Source organism: Hypanus sabinus, chromosome 9 (genome assembly GCF_030144855.1).
Source record: "Hypanus sabinus isolate sHypSab1 chromosome 9, sHypSab1.hap1, whole genome shotgun sequence".
NCBI classification, from domain to species: Eukaryota; Metazoa; Chordata; class Chondrichthyes; order Myliobatiformes; family Dasyatidae; genus Hypanus; species Hypanus sabinus.
Genome location: NC_082714.1, coordinates 135,601,567 through 135,619,277, shown reverse-complemented (window position 1 = coordinate 135,619,277; position 17,711 = coordinate 135,601,567). Strand labels below are relative to the sequence as shown.

The window sequence follows — 17,711 nt, the reverse complement described above, 5'->3', positions numbered from 1 at the left end:
ATCATACAAGAGTACTGGCAGGGTCCTGACATTGGTGTTTACAGCACGTAGTGCACGTCGCAATGTGAATGGAGATCTGTAAGCGGCCCGAGGGAAAATGGCAGCCGTGTTGAGTCTTGTCCACTTTCAGAATCTAGGTTTCAGCATTTGCGGCTCGAGCTCTCCGAGGTAAACTGGCGTTTCCCTTTATTCAAACCCTTTATCTTGGGAAGTGAATTAGAAAGAGGGAGCAACAACTTCGCTTTTTGTTGACATGGAATCCAATACAGTTTAATAAGACAGGCACATAATTTACACCTTGCAAACACAGTCCGGCATACCTAAAAGAAATCAGTGGGTAGTTAATGGGTATGTAAGAGCATAAATTGTAGGGGTGCTCCAGGAAGGGGGGCGGGGGGATAGACACGGGTGAAAACCAAAGAAAAACTGTATCCGTTGTAGATGTAACAGAGAAAAAAAAACCCAGAAAATGCCGGAAATACTTAGCAGGTCATTCTGCCGAAGGGTCTTTGACCGGTGGCATTATTTCTGATTCTCTTCCTGCAGATGCGGCCTGAACAGTTCCAGCGCTTTCTGGGTATACTGCATACCCTGTATAGATAGGTAGATGGTTCCTTCCCTGTCAGCCAGTATGCATCCAACGGACTGAATAGTTACCACTTATCAAGTTACTGGATTACTTTCTGAAAATTACTTATTGTAGCAAGGTCTCGTGGCATAAGGACACAGAATTATCCCTTGGGGTGAAAACCCATTAAATATTGGAAATGCTCAAAGAACGTCAGGTAGCATCTGGTGAGATGGAAAGAGTTGATGCTTCAAACTGAAGACCCATTAGAATTAGGAAAAGTTTAAAAAAGGCATATTTAAAATGCAGCAGGGCTGGTGGGATTGGAAAAACAAAGGGAATGTCTGTGGTGACTGATGCAGGCAGTGTTGCTGCCAGCTGAGAGAGGGTGGTGATGGCTTAATTGCAGATAATATATCTGGAGGAGACACAAATAGAAAGAGATAAATGAGAGAATAAATAAACAGGAGATGTCAGTTGCTGGAAATGGAAGTTAAAGCGAATGCTGCAAGCTCTTCATGCAGATCAGGTAGTATTTATGGGGAAAGAAAACATGCATTTGATGACCCTCCACAAGAACTGGTCACTTATGATAACTGGAAAAGCTGTTTATTCACAGCAGTTATGCTTCCATATGAAGTGAAATGACCTCAAACATCAACTATACATCTTCCATAGATGCTGCCTGGCTTTCTGAGTTCCTCGAGTATTTTGTTATTTAGCTTCAGATTCAACCATCTGCAATCTCTTACTTCCTTGGTTAAATTCATTATTGGGTTCTGGAGACAGTATCATGTCTATTTGAAAAAAGAAATCCTGTCTCTCCAAGCTTGTTTGGTTTCGCTGGATCAGAGTGAGAGAGTGAAAAGTCAGAGTGGGAATGGGATGGTTAATTAAAGTTACGGACAGTGGTTCCCCTTGTGATAGATTGCTAGTCTTTTGCAAAGTATTCACCCAATCGGCATTTAGCTTCTCCAATGCAGAGAAGATCGAATTGTAAGCTAAGTTTAGAAAGATAGTAATATAGTTGAATGACCGATTCACCTGGAAGGAGTTTCTGCGTCCCTAGCTAGTGGAAGAAGTGAAAGCACTCGTGCTGCATCCTCTGCTGAAAGATGCCACCAGAAAGAGAGTTCAAAGTTCCAAGTACATGCATGTCACCACGTATGACCCTGTGGTTCTTCAGTGTTACTGGGGATGGAAGGGTGAAACAGGGAGTTGTGGAGAGAGTGAGTCCTTTGGAATACTGAAGCGTGTGGGGAAGATGTGCCTGGTTTCCAGAAATTGAAGCTGTTACTGGCCTACTGAATATTTAACTTTCACCTGCCACCACAGAGTGTTTGCTTATCTCATCTCTTTGGCAATCATACAATCTGCAGATGATGGAAATCCAGAGCAACACACAAAATGCTGGAGGAACTCAGCAGATCAGTCAGCATCCATGGAAATGAATAAACAGTCGACATTTTGGTCTAAGACCCTTCAGGACTGGAAGGGAAGGGGAAAGATGCCAGTATAGGATCAGTATAGTAAAAAGGTATTTTAGGAGGAGGGGAAGGAGACTGGCTAGAAGGCAATAGGTGAAGCCAGATGGATAGGAAAGGTAAAGAGCTGGAGAGGTAGGAATCTAATAGGAGAGGAAGAGTGCACCATTTGAGAAAGGGAAGGAGGAGGATAGGCAGGTGAGAAGGTGTAATAGGCAAGAGTAGGGAATGGGGTCAGGGGCGATTGTTTATCGGAAGGAGAAATTGACAGAATATAAGGTGTTGATCCTCCATCCTGAGGGTGGCCTCATCTTGGCACAGGAGGAGGCTATAGACCAGGTTTCTCACACAGAGTTCCACGAGAGGATTAAAAAAATAAACATCTATTTTTGTATGCGCGATGTGTGATGCTAGAGCTTGCTGTGCTGGGCAGTGACTAGGCAGCCCCATTAGCAATCTTGTTAGCGGGTTCTCAGCCCAGTATGGCAGTGTGCAGTAGGACTGTGTTTATTTAGATGAGTCCATTCTCAGTTTTTAACACAAGATAGGGGAGGCCATTGATATTGCTGAGTCCATTCAATGCTCGGAAAACACTCTTCACACTCATCAGCCTGCCATCCTCCCCTCTGTGCAAATCTGATTGTCCAGTATGGTGATTTTTGAAGAGGAGGATTCTAGGCCTAGGCCCACAGACAATTCTGATAAGGTTAATGATGGAGAATTACAGGAATCTCAGAACAAACAGAGTAAATCTTTTGTAAATAAAGTCACAGTCAGTCAAATGATCAGGAACAAGTTCTGCTACTAAATAAAAGGAATAGTCACACATTTGGTGAGAACCTAATAATGCCAGCATGTAATTAATAGTGAGTAAAATGCCAGTACAAGATGCAATATGACAAATTGAAAAGGTTTCATTCATGATAAGTCGACATATTGACACGTGACGTGATGCTGAAGTGATTTTATGTGATAAACTGAAAAACAGCAGCTTCTCTAACCAGGTTGATGAATCAGCAATTTCACCAATAAATTTCATGTTGTAGGACTTGTAAGGTTGGTAAATGACAGTGAAATTCAAGAAAACTTTTTCTGTTGCAAAGAGCTTGCAAGCAAAGACCAAGATAATATTTAACGTTTTGTCTTCATATCTGGAGACAAGATGTCTTTCATGGAGGACCTTTTGCCCCTAGATAAGATGACAAAACATTAAATATAACTTGGCCTTTGCTTGTTTCGGGCAGCTCTTTGCAACAGAAAGAGTTCTCTGAGTCCTGTTGAAGGTCTCAGCCTGAAATGTCGACTGTACTCTTTTCCATAGATGCTGCCTGGCCTGCAGAGTTACTCCACCATTTTGTGTGTGTTTCTTATTTGTACTGGTAGTACCCCATCAATGGTTGGTATGGTTGGCTCCATGAGAGGTTTCATTTCTCTTGTTTAAAAAAAAACTGACCTTGTCACAACACACTGCTTTTTTTCCCACAGAGAATTGCCGATGTCAGGAAATTTTGGAGACAAAATGAAAAGTTCTGGATGCTACAAAAATGGTTAACTGCATTAAACAAAGATCAGTTCACTTGAGAATGTTTTTTTTAAAAAAAACTGTGTGGAAACCTGGATAAAGAGCACACCAATTTCTTGCTACATTCAGAAATCTAGTGGCTTAGAGAAAGAGTTCTTCACAGGATGTTTGAGCTGAAAGGTGAATTGCAAGAAAATAGTAGGTAAGGTTTTGCTAAGTGCTTTGAAGATCAAGGATGGCTGCAGAAACTAGCCCATTTAACAGACATTTTTGATCTGCAAGTTTTTCCAACAAGTCTCTGCAAGGCCCTGGAGAAAATGTTTTGATCTTAAGTGACAAGATTCTTGGATTTATAAGAAAACTGAGTCTTTGGAAAAATCATGCTACTAAAGGAAATTTTGAAAAGTTTCCACTGCTGCTTGGGCTTGAGAGTGACGAAGGATATCAGAATGTCTTGAGTCTTATTGAAAACCAGCTGGAAGAACTGTAAAACAAAATTGAACAGTACTTTTCCTCCCTTTCAACACAAGCGTATGATTGACTTTGAGAGAAAGGGAAGAACTTTGTGAGCTGTCCTCTGATTGTGCACTCAAGATGAGATTTACTGACCTGCCCCTGGACAAGTTCTAGATTTCTGTGAAAGAAGAGTATCTTGCCATTCATAGGAAAGCAATGAACATTTTGCTGCAGTTTTCAACTTATATGTGTGAGCAAGCTTTTTCTAGTTCAACAAGCATTAATAGCAAGGATAGAAATAATCTCATTTCAGTTGAAGGTGAAATCTGTGTGCTTATCTCAAGTTTGACCTAAAATTGACTATTTGTCCAGCAAAAAGCAAGCACAGGTTTCACATACAAGGCCTATATTTGAGCCTGATAATGTTATTTAGTAAGGAAATGTTTTTCCAAAGTCTGGTATGAAATTGTATCTTAGGCTATATTTTTTATTTATATTGCTCTGGCTTGTGGTTTTTAGTGACTACTATTCAACACTGTCAATAAATTTCCATGTTGTGAATAGTTTTAGTTAAATCAATTTACAACCTTTACTTAAATTTACCAAACCTAACTTTAGAAAAATTAAATCCCATTTTGGCTTAAGCCAGTTATTTAACAGAAACTTATTATGTTTGCCTTATGTGTTGTTAAAATTTATGAAAAGGAAAGCAAGGGATTAATTTTAAGATAAGCTAAGCTTAACTACCTTTTTTCGAGAAAGCTTGGCGAAAAATTCATTCTTTACACAAAAGAGCATTGACAATTATTTTTGGATTATTGTATCTACAACTTGCTGATTGTGCTAACATACCATGAGCTGTAGATAAAATAATTTTTACTCAGGATTCACTGAAATTTGAAGGTTTTTTCAAGGGTTCCTCCAGGGCAACAAGGCTGAGAAAGTCTGCTATAGACCAACATGTCAGAACAGAAATGGGATTGGAATTAAAATGTTTGGCCACAGGGAAGTTCCACTTTTAACTTGTGGAGCAGAGGTGCTCTATGAAGCAGTCCTCCAATTTATATCTGGTCTCACCAATGTAGAAGAGGCTGCATCGGGAGCACAGGACACAATAGGTTACTCCAGTGAAATGTTGCCTCACCCGGAATGAACAAGGGAGTCATGGAGGGAGTGATCCCCTAAGAAAGTGGAGAGGGGGGGAATGGGAGGTAAAGATACGTTTGATGGTAGGATCCCCTTGGAGATGGTGGAAGTTGCTGAGAGTAATGTGTTGGATGTGTAGGCTCATGGGATGCTATGTAAAGGCTAGAGAAACTCCTATCACTGTTATGGCAGCAGGAAGATGGGGTGAGGACAGATGTTCAGGAGATGGAGGAGATGCAGGTGAGGGCAGCATTAATGGTGGAGGAAGGGAAACTCTGTCCTTTGAAGGAGGAGGACAGCCCTGATGTCCTAGAAAGGAAATCCACATCCTGGGAACAGATGCAGTGGAGATGAAGGAACTGGGGTTTGGAAGAGGTATTGTCAAGAGAACCAATAAGTTTATAAAAGATGTTGGTCGACAGTTTATCTCCAAGGATGGAGACAGAGATAGAGAAAGGGCAGGGAGATGTCAGAAATGGACCAAGTGAATTTAAGGGCAGGGTGGAAGTTGGAGGCAAAATCAATGAAAGTAAGCGGGGCCTGTTGGGACTTCTCTGTGGGGTGGAAGATTGGTTGGGTTAATAGGAACTTAGCAAGGAGCAATAAAAAGAGGCGAGGTTTAGGTGTGGCTGGAACTTGAGAAGTTAGAGGTATAACAAGTGTAGGCAGGATGGTAGTTAAGGCAATAGAGCATTTCTCGTGTGCGATATGGGATTTCAGGGTACCCAATGGTCTCCTAGATGACTACATCTGCAAGAAATGCACCCAACTCCAGCTCCTGACTGGCAAGGTCAAATGGCTGGAGCTGGATACATTCATGACCATCTTGGAGGGTTTTACTGAGGGTTTTACAGTAAAAAAAATTTACTGAGGTGGTCTCATCCAGAGTGCAGGCTTCAGATAGTGAATTGGTGACCACCAGGAGAAGAAGGGGGAGTGGTGAATCGGTAGTCAATGCAAGATTCACCTCTGGCCATTCCCCTCAGCAACAAGTGCATCTCTTTGGATACTGCTGGGGAAAATGACTTACCAAGGCACAGCACCAGCAGCCAGGCCAGTGGCACTTGGCCGACTCTGAGGCTCCGCAGAGAAGGGTTAACTCAGGGAGAGTGACAGTGATAGGAGACTTGATAGTTCGGGGATGGGCAGCAGGTTCTGAGGCAGCAAAAGAGAAATCATGATGTTGTGTTGCCTCGCAGTTGCTAGGCTCCAGGATGTCTCCGAGCTGCTCCAGAAGATTCTCAGGAGGGAGGATGAGCAGCCAGAGGTTGTAGAACACATACCATAGGTAGAAAGGGGGAAGAGGTCCTGTGCAGTGTGTTTAGGGAGTTAGAGAAGAAGCTGAAGAGCAGGACCCAATCTCTGTATTACTCCCAGGACCATGTGCCAGTCAGCAGGAGTAGGACAATAGTGGAGATGAATGGGTGGCTGTGGCAGCGGAGCAGGGGACAGGGTTTCGGATTTCTGGATCATTGGGATCATTTCTGGGAGGGTATGGCATGTACCGAAAGGACAGGTGACACTTGAATGCAAGAATGACAAATATCCTTGTGGGCAAGTTTGCTACAGCCAATTGGAATAAGTTAGCAGGGGGTTAGGAAACAGATTGATAGTGATGAGAAAGGGGCAGTTGGTATACAAACGGAGGTAGTGTGATGTGAGATTGAGGAACGACAGGCAGATGATAGGGCAAAACTGCAGTCAGTGAGAAGAGTTTAAGTGTAACATGGGGACAAAATTGAAAAGAGTGATGAATACAGAACTGAAGGTGTTATATTTGAATGCACACAGTATGTGGGATAAAGCAGCTGATCTTGTAGCACAGATAGAGATTGGAATGTATGATGTGTGGGTATCACTGAGTTGTGGCCAAGCGAGGATAATAGTTGGGAGCTTAAAATCCAATGATGCACCTTGTATTGAAAGTACAGGCAGGTAGGTGTGTGTGTGGGGGGGGGGGGGGGTGACTCTGTGGGTTAAAAAATGAAATAAAACCCTTAGAAAGAGGGGACATAGGATTGGAAGATGTAGAATCTTTATAGCTAGAGTTCAGAAACTGCAAGGATTAAAAACATCCTAATGGCAGTTATAAACAGGCCCCATAATAGTAGCCAGGACGTGGGATATGAATTTCAACAGGAAATTGAAAAGGCATGTAATAAGCGTAATGTCACAATAGTCGGGGGATTTCAATATGCAGATTGATAGGGAAAATCAGGTTGGTGCTGGATCGCAAGAGGGAATCTGTGGAATGCCTATGAGAATAGCTATTTGGAGCAGCTTGTGGTTGGGTACACTGGGGAAAGTCCATTCTGGATTGGGTGTTGTGAACCAGATTTGATTAGGGAGCTTAAGGTAAAGGAACCCTATGATCATAATATGATAGGATTTACTCTGCAGTTTGAGAGGAAGAAGCTAAAGTCAGACATATCAGTTACCGTGGAGTGAAAGGAATTACAGAGGAATGAGGGGCAAACTGGCCAAAGTTGATTAGAAGGGGACTCCAGCAGGATTGAAGGCAGGACAGCAGTACTTGGAGTTTCTGTGGTCAATCTGGCAGATGCAGGATAGATACATCCCAAAGATAAAGAAGTATACTGAAGAGAGGATGATGCAACCATAGCTGACAAGGGAGGTTAAAGAAAGTGGGAGGGGGAAAAATACAAAAGAGAGGACATACAGTCGGCTCTCCTTATCCACGGGGGATTGGTTCCAAGACCCCCGCGGATACCAAAATTCGTGGATGCTCAAGTCCCTTATTTAACGCATATCAGTGTGGTCGTCTTTAGGACCCAGCGGAACCCCGAACTTTATTTAACATGTCTCCGTGCGGTGGACATTAGGGCCTGGCGGCGCAACTCTGAATCCACAGTGTTTCTGTTCACGAAAATAATCATGATCGCGGTGGAAAATAACGTGGAAATAGTAACGCGGTCGGAAAAAGGTGAAACACTATCGGTCATTGGAAAAGCGTTAGTCTACAGTCGGTCAACGATTGGAACAATTTTAATGGAGAAAGTGAAAGGCCCTGCCCCGATGAAAGCTACAATTATTACTAAGCAACGCAGTGGTTAAATTATTGAAATACGTATGTTTCTTAAGTGTTTTATATGCATAAAATATGTATTATATACTAAGAAAAACGTTTGGCTAACTGACACTATATAATACCGGATGTACCTGTTCCGACTTCAAACCTGACTTAAAGACGATTCAGGAATGGAACTCATTCCTAACCCGGGGACTGCCTGTACTTTAAAGTCATTTCTAGATTACTTATAATACCTAATACAATGTAAATGCTATGTAAATAATTGTTATACTGTATTGTTTAGGGATTAATAACAAGAAAAAATAGTCTGTACATGCTCAAGCAGCAAGTGCTGGAGAGAGAACTTCAGTGTTTTCCCAATCCGCGGTTGGTTGAATCCGCAGATAAGGAGGGCCGACTGTATAATATAGAAAAATATAGCGGGAAGTTAAAGGATTGGGAAATTTTAAATAAAAACTACAGAAGGCAACTTAAAACAAAAAAAAGTAAGGAGAACAAAGATAAAGTGTGAAGTTAATCGTAACAAAGAGGATGCCAGAAGTTTTTTTCAGAATGGATACTGGAGAGGTAATAATTCAAAGGAACTTAATATGTATTTTTCATCTGTCTTCACATAAGCAGTATGCTGAAAATTCTAGATTGTCAGGAGGCAGAAGTGAGTGTCAGGAGAAAGTACTTTGGAAGCCGAAAGGTCTGAAGCTAATTAAGTCACCTGGATCAGATGGACCACACCTCACGATTCTGAAAGAGGTAGCTGAAGACGTTGTGGTGGCATTAGTAGTAATCTTTCAAGAATCATTAGATTCTGAATTGGTTCTGGAAGACTGGAAAATTACAAATGCCACTCCACTCTTCAAAAAGGGAGGGAGGTAAAAGAAAGGAAATTATAGGCCAGTTAGCCTGACCTCAGTGATTTATGTCCATTTTTAAGGGTGAGGTTTCAGGGTACTTGGAGGAAAATGTTAAAAAAAGGCCAAAGTAGGCATGGTTTTCTTAATGTGAAATCTTGCCAAACAATCCTGTTGGAGTGCTTTGAGGAAATAGCAGGCAGGATAGACAAAGATGTTGTCTACTTGGATTCTCAGAAGGCCTTTGCAGGGTGCCCCACATGAGGCTGCTTAACAAGATAAGAGCTCAAGATATTACAGGAAAGGTTCTAACCAGGATTGAAGATTGGCTGGCCAGCAGGAGGCAAAGACTTGAACAAAGGCTGTTCCACAGGGGTTAGTATTAGAACTATTTATTTTCAAGTTACCTGTCAATGATTGAGATGACAGAATTGATGGCTTTGTGGCTAGGTTTGCAGACAATACAATGGTAGGTGGTGGGGCATGTATTGTTGAGGAAGCAGGGGGTTTACAGAAGGGCTTGGACAGATTGGGAGAATAGGCAAAGAAGTGGCAGATGGAATGCAGTATCGGGAAGTGTTTGGTCATGCACTTCAGTAGAAGGGGTAAAGCCATAGACTATTTACCAGACGGAGAAAGTTCAGAAATCAGAAGTGCAAAGGCCCTTGGGAGTCCTCGTGCAGGATTCCTTAAAGGTTAACTTGAAGGTTGGGTTGGTGGTAAGGAAGATAAATGCAATGTTTGTATTCATTTTGAAAAAATTAGAATATAAGAGCAAGAATGTAATGCTGAAGCTTTACAAAGTATTGGTCAGACTGCACTTGGAGTATTATGAGCAGTTTTGGGACTCTTATCTAAGAAAAGATGTGCTGGCATTGAAGAAGGCCCAGAGGAGGTTCATAAGAATAATTTCAACAATGAAAGGGTTAATGTATGAGAATTGTTTGGCTGTGGCCCTGTACCCACTGAAGTTTAGAAGAATGACGGGGGATCTCATTGAAACATATTGAATATTGAAAAGCCTAGAAAGATGTGGAGAGGATGTTTCCGTTAGCGAGTGAGTGTAGGACCAGAGGGCACAACCTCTGAATAGAGAGATGTCCGTTTAGGACAGTTGAGAAGGAATTTCTTTAGCCAGAGGACAGTGAATCTGTGGAACTCGTTGCTACAGAAGGCTGTGGAGGCCAACTCACTGAGTATATTTAAAGCAGAGGCTGATGGATTCTTAATTAATCGGGGCATCAAAAGTTATGGGGAGAAGGCGGGAGAATGGGATTGAGAGCGATAATAAATCAGCCATGATGGAATAGCAGTGACTTGATGAACCAAATGGCCTAATTCTGCTCCTATGTTTTATGGTTTATGAAGATAGGTGGAGCAAGCACTGGGCTTTTCTCTTTGGAGCAAAGGAGGATGAGAGGTGACTTGATAGAGGTATACAATATATTAAGAGGCAGAGACAATTGATAGCTGGAGACTTTTTCCAAGGGTGGCAATGGCTAGTACAATGGAGCATAATTTTAAGGCAATTGAAGGAAAGTATATGGGGGCTGTCAGAGGTTAAGTTCTTTTACACAGGGTGGTAGGTGCAAGGGATGGTGGTAAAGGCAGATGCATTTGGGGCATTTGAGAAACTTTTAGGTAGACGTGAGGATGATGGAAAAGTGGAAGGTTATTTGGGATGGAGGGTTAGATTGATCTTAGAGTAGGTTAAAACATCAGCACACTATCGTGGGCGATGTTTTATGTTCTAAGTTAATGAATTAAGTTTGCATTTAATTTGGTTCTCTTGTTGCACTTTATGGACTTTATTTGGAAATTTTTTTGCTCTTGTGTATGACTTAAATCTTTAAATCAATATTCCCACTCTAATTGGGAATAAGAGACTGAAGTAGGTATTGTAGAGAACATACAACAATTAATATTGGAATTCTCAAATTGTTATTTTAACCTAATGATGCATGGAAAAACTACAATGATTGAAGTCCTACGTTGCTGGCCATCAATACTTTGGATGAAAGCAGAGTTGGTATAACTGATAGGGCTACACACTTGTAACTATGGTGACCTAAGTTCATCCTTGACCTCTGCCTGTGTGGAGTTTGCACATTTTCCATATGACAATGTGGGATTCCTCCAGGTGCATTGGTTCTCTCCCATGCAGATTAGTGGATTGTCTTCCTGCCGAAAATCACCCCTAAGTTGTAGTTGAGTTGAAAACTCTGGGTGGAGTTGATGTAAATAAGGGGAGAATCAAAACAAGTGGGATCAGTGTGTCACCAACATGATAAAGTCTGAAGATACTGGAATTACAAAGCAAGACACGCAAAATGCTGAACTCAGCAGATCAGGCATCATCTATGGAATAGAGTAAACAGTTGTTGCCTACCCCTTTCCTTAGATACTGCCTGACCTGCTGAGTTCCTCCAGCATTGTGTGGGATTAGAGCATGATGGTCAGTGCCAACTCCGTGGTTTGAAGGAACTGTTTCTGTGCTAAATGATTTCACAACAGCAATATTGCTTCCTAAGCTTCATTTTGTACTTTTGAAATCCACTGATTGCACTAAGCTTCCCATCCCAGTACAATCCTTGGACAAGATAGCCAAGGTAAGATCATTCTTGATGCTTGGAGACTCAACAGATCCTGTCTTCAAGAACACCCAGCCAGATGTGAAATCAGGCAGGAAGTGGTCAGCCCGGGCAGCAGTTGATGAGGCTGAGTCTAGATTGAAGCACAAGGAGATGGTTGGGGCTACCCAGCCAGGCTGCCAGGGACTTGGATGGCCAACCCACAAGTGGTGGTCATCTTCTACAGGTAAGGAGCGCCATGAGCTTGTAACGCAAGGAGAAGAATTTAGTGAAAGCAGCTGGCCTGGCCAAACAAGGGGCTTGGACCTGGTGGGAAAGTGTTGAACAATGGCATCTATCTTGGAATGTCCTGTGGTAGATGGAACCGCTCCATATTCCTTTTCTATATTGAGCAGTGTATGACCTGCTCCCAACACCTGCCAACCTCAGCACCTGGTATGAAGATAAGACAGACAGGTGTGTTGCTTGTGGTGAGAAGGGAACACTTCAGCATACTTTGCATACAGAGTCAATCTTTCCAGCGGCATGTAACCTTGGAGACATACAATGTTCTCAAAGTTGTATCAGAAGCGGTTGAGCAGAGAGTACTGCAGCACAACTTACCTCATGCCCCACGCTGCACAGAACATCGCATATCATTTGTGAAAGAAAGCTCTAAGTCAAGGGTGTACATCGCAGGCCCACGATCAAGCATACTTTCTTCAGCCAATGATTGATGTGTCAAGGCTGACCTGGATGGGACAGGTAGTTTCCTGGAGCAAATAGTTTTCACCGCATTGCGTCCAGATATGATCATGTGGTCTGACACCAGTAGAGAAGTGGCTATTGGTGAACTCACAGTCGCCTGGGAAGACAACATCAATGAAGCCCATGAGTGGAAGTTAACCAAGTATGCAGAATTAAGATCAGAGTGCAGAGACAGAGGGTGGAAGGTCTCAGGCTATCCATTCGAAGGAGACCGCTGTGGCTTTATTGCATTCACTTTCCAGAAATGGCTGTGTGACCTTGGCTTCACTAGCAGAGATCAAGTTAACCAGCAGGGCTGTAGCTGAGGCAGAAGAGACAGGATCAACATGGGTGTGGACCAAGTACATCCAGTGAGGCAGATAGACAATGTATCCATCTTTTGCAAACCCTTCAGTAGCTGCATAGACACCTGAAGAGTAGACTCTCTGTTGGATGTAAGCAACCAACAACTCTGATAGAGGCAGATGCCAAGTCGTTAAGCTCACCAGTGGGAGGTGGTGCTTTAGCACTGCTGGCCCACAACCTTGAGGGGGTCTTGATCATAAGCGGGCCGAAACTCCTGAGGACAGGTGGCAGATCAACTGATGATCCCACTGATGACAGCACAGGACAGTTAACATCTTAGTCCAAGTGTATTTTCAATCCAATTCTCAATTATAAATCCTTTATCCTCAAATAGTTTTATTCTCTGTCATATCACCCTCCTTTTTTTATAATCAGCTAAAAAAAAACACCCTTTGAATTTGTCTTTAATCCGGCTTGCCAAGGACATTTTGTGTTTGTGGGCTGAAGGGCTTGTTTCTGTGCTGTACTCTTCAATCTGTGTTCTCTATCTGTTTTACAGATGGAAATGATTACATTACCCTGGAGACTCTTGGCTTCAACTCTGAAATTTACACGGAAAGTAGGAGAAGAATTTGGTTAAAAGCTAAAAATATTAGAAAATTATTGTTAGAGACAGTATATAGGAACAACTATTTATACATGAAACACTGCTTTCTGTGCCCTAGCCAAGTTCCAGTAACCTATTACCCTTGCACGCACAGACATTGGCTGCTGGTATGTTGATGTGTTATAAATTCAACAAGGTCCACCTCCCCTTTTGGTCTCTTCAATCTTTTCTACTTCTATCATCTAACAATTGTGACCATTTTAATTGTTATACCATATGGATAAGTTCTATGCTCCTAGTTTAACTCAACTCTAACTCTCCATCTCCTTTAAAACTTTTACAAAAAGAACCACTCTAGATTTTGGTAGGTTTGTTCAAGTCTCTCTATAGTTTGGTGTCAAATATTGTTCGATAACAAACCACAAAGAGCAACATAAGTGGGATCATCAAAATCCAGAGTTTTGTTCTGCACTGCCACAGAACCATTGCGATGGATACAGTTTGTCAAGTATTCTTGCTTTTGAATATGATCTGCATCAGGTGAGATATCCCAAAAGCATTGTGTTGCCTGCTGACACATTCTACCCAAGCTCATTTAAATACAGCCATTTTGGGAGCTGCTTTACTGCAACCTGTTCCCACAATTGGGATCAGCACCATTAACCAAACAAGGATATAAAATAACTTTATAATGAAATATATATCACTGAATTACATCTCCACAACAGCGGTTCAATGGGTTGAAACATTGTATGTAATTTTGAAACCTTAGATTTAAATTTTGATTGTCTCCTCTTTGTTCATTGTGGACAATCTGAAAATAGTTTGAATCTGCCAGTTTAGTTCAGTGAGTGGGCAAAAATTTGGCTGCAGATGAGTGATTTTGTTCATAACAACATGCATAAGCAATCAAGGAATATTTAGTTCTCAGCAGGTTCATGAATGTCTTTATTTGTTTGTCAAGTGTGCATTGTGCATTAATTGAACAGATAAAGAACAAGTGAGCTTGAGGTAAACATTAGCAATGATACTAATGGTAGTAAAGATACCACTGCTTTTCCAAAGAGAAAATGTTTCTCTTTTAATAACGTGGGAGTTATGGGGAAAATGCTGTGAGGAAACCTGCAGTTTGCAAGATGAGTAAATTCAGGAAGATGAATGTGTTATGTGAGAAAGTTAGAAAGTAGCTAATTTTATTTTTCCGAAGTGGGAAAAGATGGATTGCTAGGTAAGTAACACACACAAAAAGCTGGAGGAACTCAGCAGGCCAGGCAGCATCTGTGGAAAAGAATAAACAGTTGCTGTTTCAGGCCAGGACCCTTCATCAGGATTAAATGCATACAGTTTTCTTCTTTAGGATATTGAATATTGCTTTCTTATTGACATTTATTTCTCAGGGCACCTAAGAATGAATTTGATATTGCTGGAGCTTGGAGGATCTAGGTTTAGTAAGCAAAAATACAGGTGGTTCAAGGTGGATGTAAGATCAGTTTCAAGATCTAACATTGCCTCAGTTTAGTAACTGAAGGAGCATTAGGCACGTGATATTCCCCTGCCAGAAGAGGAAGATCTCTCATGCTCTCCACAACAACGTGTGTGTGTGTGTGTGTGTGGGCATTTGTGGTTAGGAATATCAAAGCTGCAGGATCGTTGTTTTTCAATTTTTTGCGAGAAGTGGCTGACCAGATGTGGCAAAGTGAATGCTATTGGTGATTCACAGCCCCCTCTGTTTTACTGTTGGTACTTCATTGATTCTCAAACTAACAGGCTTCCAAAACACCAAATACTTCCTTCCCTTTATCAACTTCCCACGTCTATACGCAGCAGTTTCCCCCCATGCTTAGTAAGCTCAGTGTTCAGACTATTTTTTGATGAATTCCTCCATCTTCACTCACAGGTCTATTTCCCTTGTGGAGAGTGAAAAATGCTTGAGTAGTGAAAAGGACAGGAGGTGCCGTTCCACAAATTATGCACTGAGAGCTGCAGAAGAGGGGTCTGTATACCAGATCCATCCAAGGTGGCGCATCTGCTTCACTGATGACAGAATTAAGCAGATCCTGGGCATGTGTTGGTTTTACTTCATAAATGACTGAACTGAAAAGAAACTGGCAAGGCTGTTACTTTGGCAGACTAACTCCTACCTATTTCTTCCATTACCCAGCGCCTTCCTGCAAAAAACAGCTATCTGTGAATATGACTGATAGCAGTCTCTCAACAAAGCTCATTCATTATGAAGGTGCACTGATGCAAGAAAAGTAGCTATGTATCAGCATATTAAAAACCCATCTTTGACAACTCTTGGTCTGATAGTTGGGCTTCTCTCAGTCACTTATAAGTGAACACAAATAGAAATGGGTAGTGGGAACAAACGGGAGTGTTTGTATTCAAGCATATGCCCTTCTCCAAACCGTGCTCAACTAGATGGACGTGTTGAATTCTAGATATTGTTGAAAAGCAGCAGCGACTCTCCAAGGTTAAAAAAAATTGCAGGAAGCATTCCAAACTAGCAGAAAGGATGGAAGAGGAGACCATTATTCAGTGGATTGTCATTATGATTATAGGAGAATATTTTACCATTGAAAAGGTGGATTCTCCATGGAGTTTGGCAAGAGTCTGTGTAGGTCATGAGAACACCTGCTGTGAGCAGGATGTAGAGTCATTATTCATTTTCTTAGTGCATAACTAATGTGTACCAAGCTGAACCCTAATAGAGTAACTGGAGTAAACTGGTACTATCCCGGAAAAGGGGTCATTATAAACAAAGGTAAGGAAGTGGAATCTTCACTTTAAAAAGTGCTCCCTGAGGCAGTAGCCAAAGTGCTCCCAAAAGACAAATCTGCCCTTCCATTGTGCAGCTTGGGTTGTCTTTGTTAGGACCCTTGGGATCTAAAACGTAGCGGACGGGAACTAGAGCGCCTTAGCAATTAGTAGCAGGTGAATGTTATCGCTGCTAACACCATAGGGATTAACAATAAAGAAATGATAGAAAGTTGAATAGAAAGCAATAGTAATTCACTACCAGTAAACACAAGGTAGACACAAGTGTTTCAGACAAGGTGCTGAACTGTGAAACTTACTTTCAGTTCTGGAAAAATGCATAAAACTTAATGAGGTGCAACCTTTCCTCGTTGTGGTGAACTATGTGCCTGTCTGGACACGCCCCCTGCTGACTGCTCCTGTGGCTCCTCCCACAGGCCCCTGTATAAAGGCGATCTGAGGCCTGACGCTCGGCCTCAGTCTCCAGGACATAGTATGATGGACACTCACTCCTGGTTCCTTCTTCCAGTCAATAAAAGCCGATATCTCGCCTTATGTCTCAGTGTGAGTTATTGATGGTGCATCACTTGTGTCACTCATAATTGCACTGACTACCAATTTGACCTTTCACTTGCCTCGTGATATATGTCAGTATGTGACATGACCCTGTGCAGGATATGTACAGGACTGTACACCTGATCGAAGGGCTTTTTTATGCTTTGAATGGGGTAGCAGTGAAAAATTTTATTTCCTCAATTTCATGAATTGACTAAAACTTGAGTAATGCCCTGGTTATGATTTCTACTGCTATGCTGTGAGGTAGATTTATTTTAGCATTTTTCTGAAAAAGCAGTGTGTCCTGCTAGTAGGAATGTTTAAGCTTCAGCTAAAGATAAGGAGCCATGTTGATCAACTTGGGAATGTTGTGTCAGCCAGCTGGGGTTGTTTTAGTACATGTTGTAACTTTCTGCCCAGTCGGATGCAAGAGAAGATTCCATAGAGCTGGGCGGAATGAGATTTTTGAAGGACGGTAGTCTGGTTTGGGGTCTTCTTGTGGAAGATGCAGAAAGAAGAGCACCAGGGAAGACACCAGGAGGATCCCATCTAAAAGGGAGATCTTAATGCAAGAAGTGCTTTGCAAGACGAAGGATTCCAAGAAGGGAAGTTCTACCTGTGGTTGGTGATGGGAATTCAGCGCTGTGAGTAAAACGATACATCCAGCTACTACAGAAATGAGCTCCAGCATTTAGGTGCATATTTAGACAGGTTAACTGCCCTTTAATTTTTTAAAAAATCTTTCTTTTCCTCTTACTGTTGGATAAAGTAGAAAAATTGGTAAATATACTTATTTTATGCTGGTGTATGACCTGTCATTTCTTGATGGCCAATTATCGTATGTGAGCACAGTTTACACAGCATTCACTACAATCAGTGTTCCTTAATTGGAATATCTGAACTTTCCTGTCTGGTTGAACCTCAAATCTTATTGACCTTTGGTGGTCATATTGCTTATGAAAGGTGGTCTTCACACCACTGAGTAGCGTGGCTGTTAGCAGAGTTAGCTAACAAGTCAAACATAGAACAATAGAACAATACAGCACAGGATAGGCCCTTTGGCCCACAATGTTGTGCTGACCCTTAAACCCTG

General features: G+C 41.9%; 1 long non-coding RNA gene across 1 annotated transcript; it reads left to right on the top strand.

The window, feature by feature from the left end:
- The first annotated feature begins 10 nt into the window (after positions 1–10).
- On the top strand, positions 11–15,191 carry LOC132399833 (uncharacterized). Its single transcript, XR_009514115.1, has 3 exons — positions 11–168; positions 3,538–3,776; positions 13,259–15,191. It is a non-coding gene; the product is annotated as an uncharacterized LOC132399833 (long non-coding RNA).
- Positions 15,192–17,711: the final 2,520 nt, after the last annotated feature.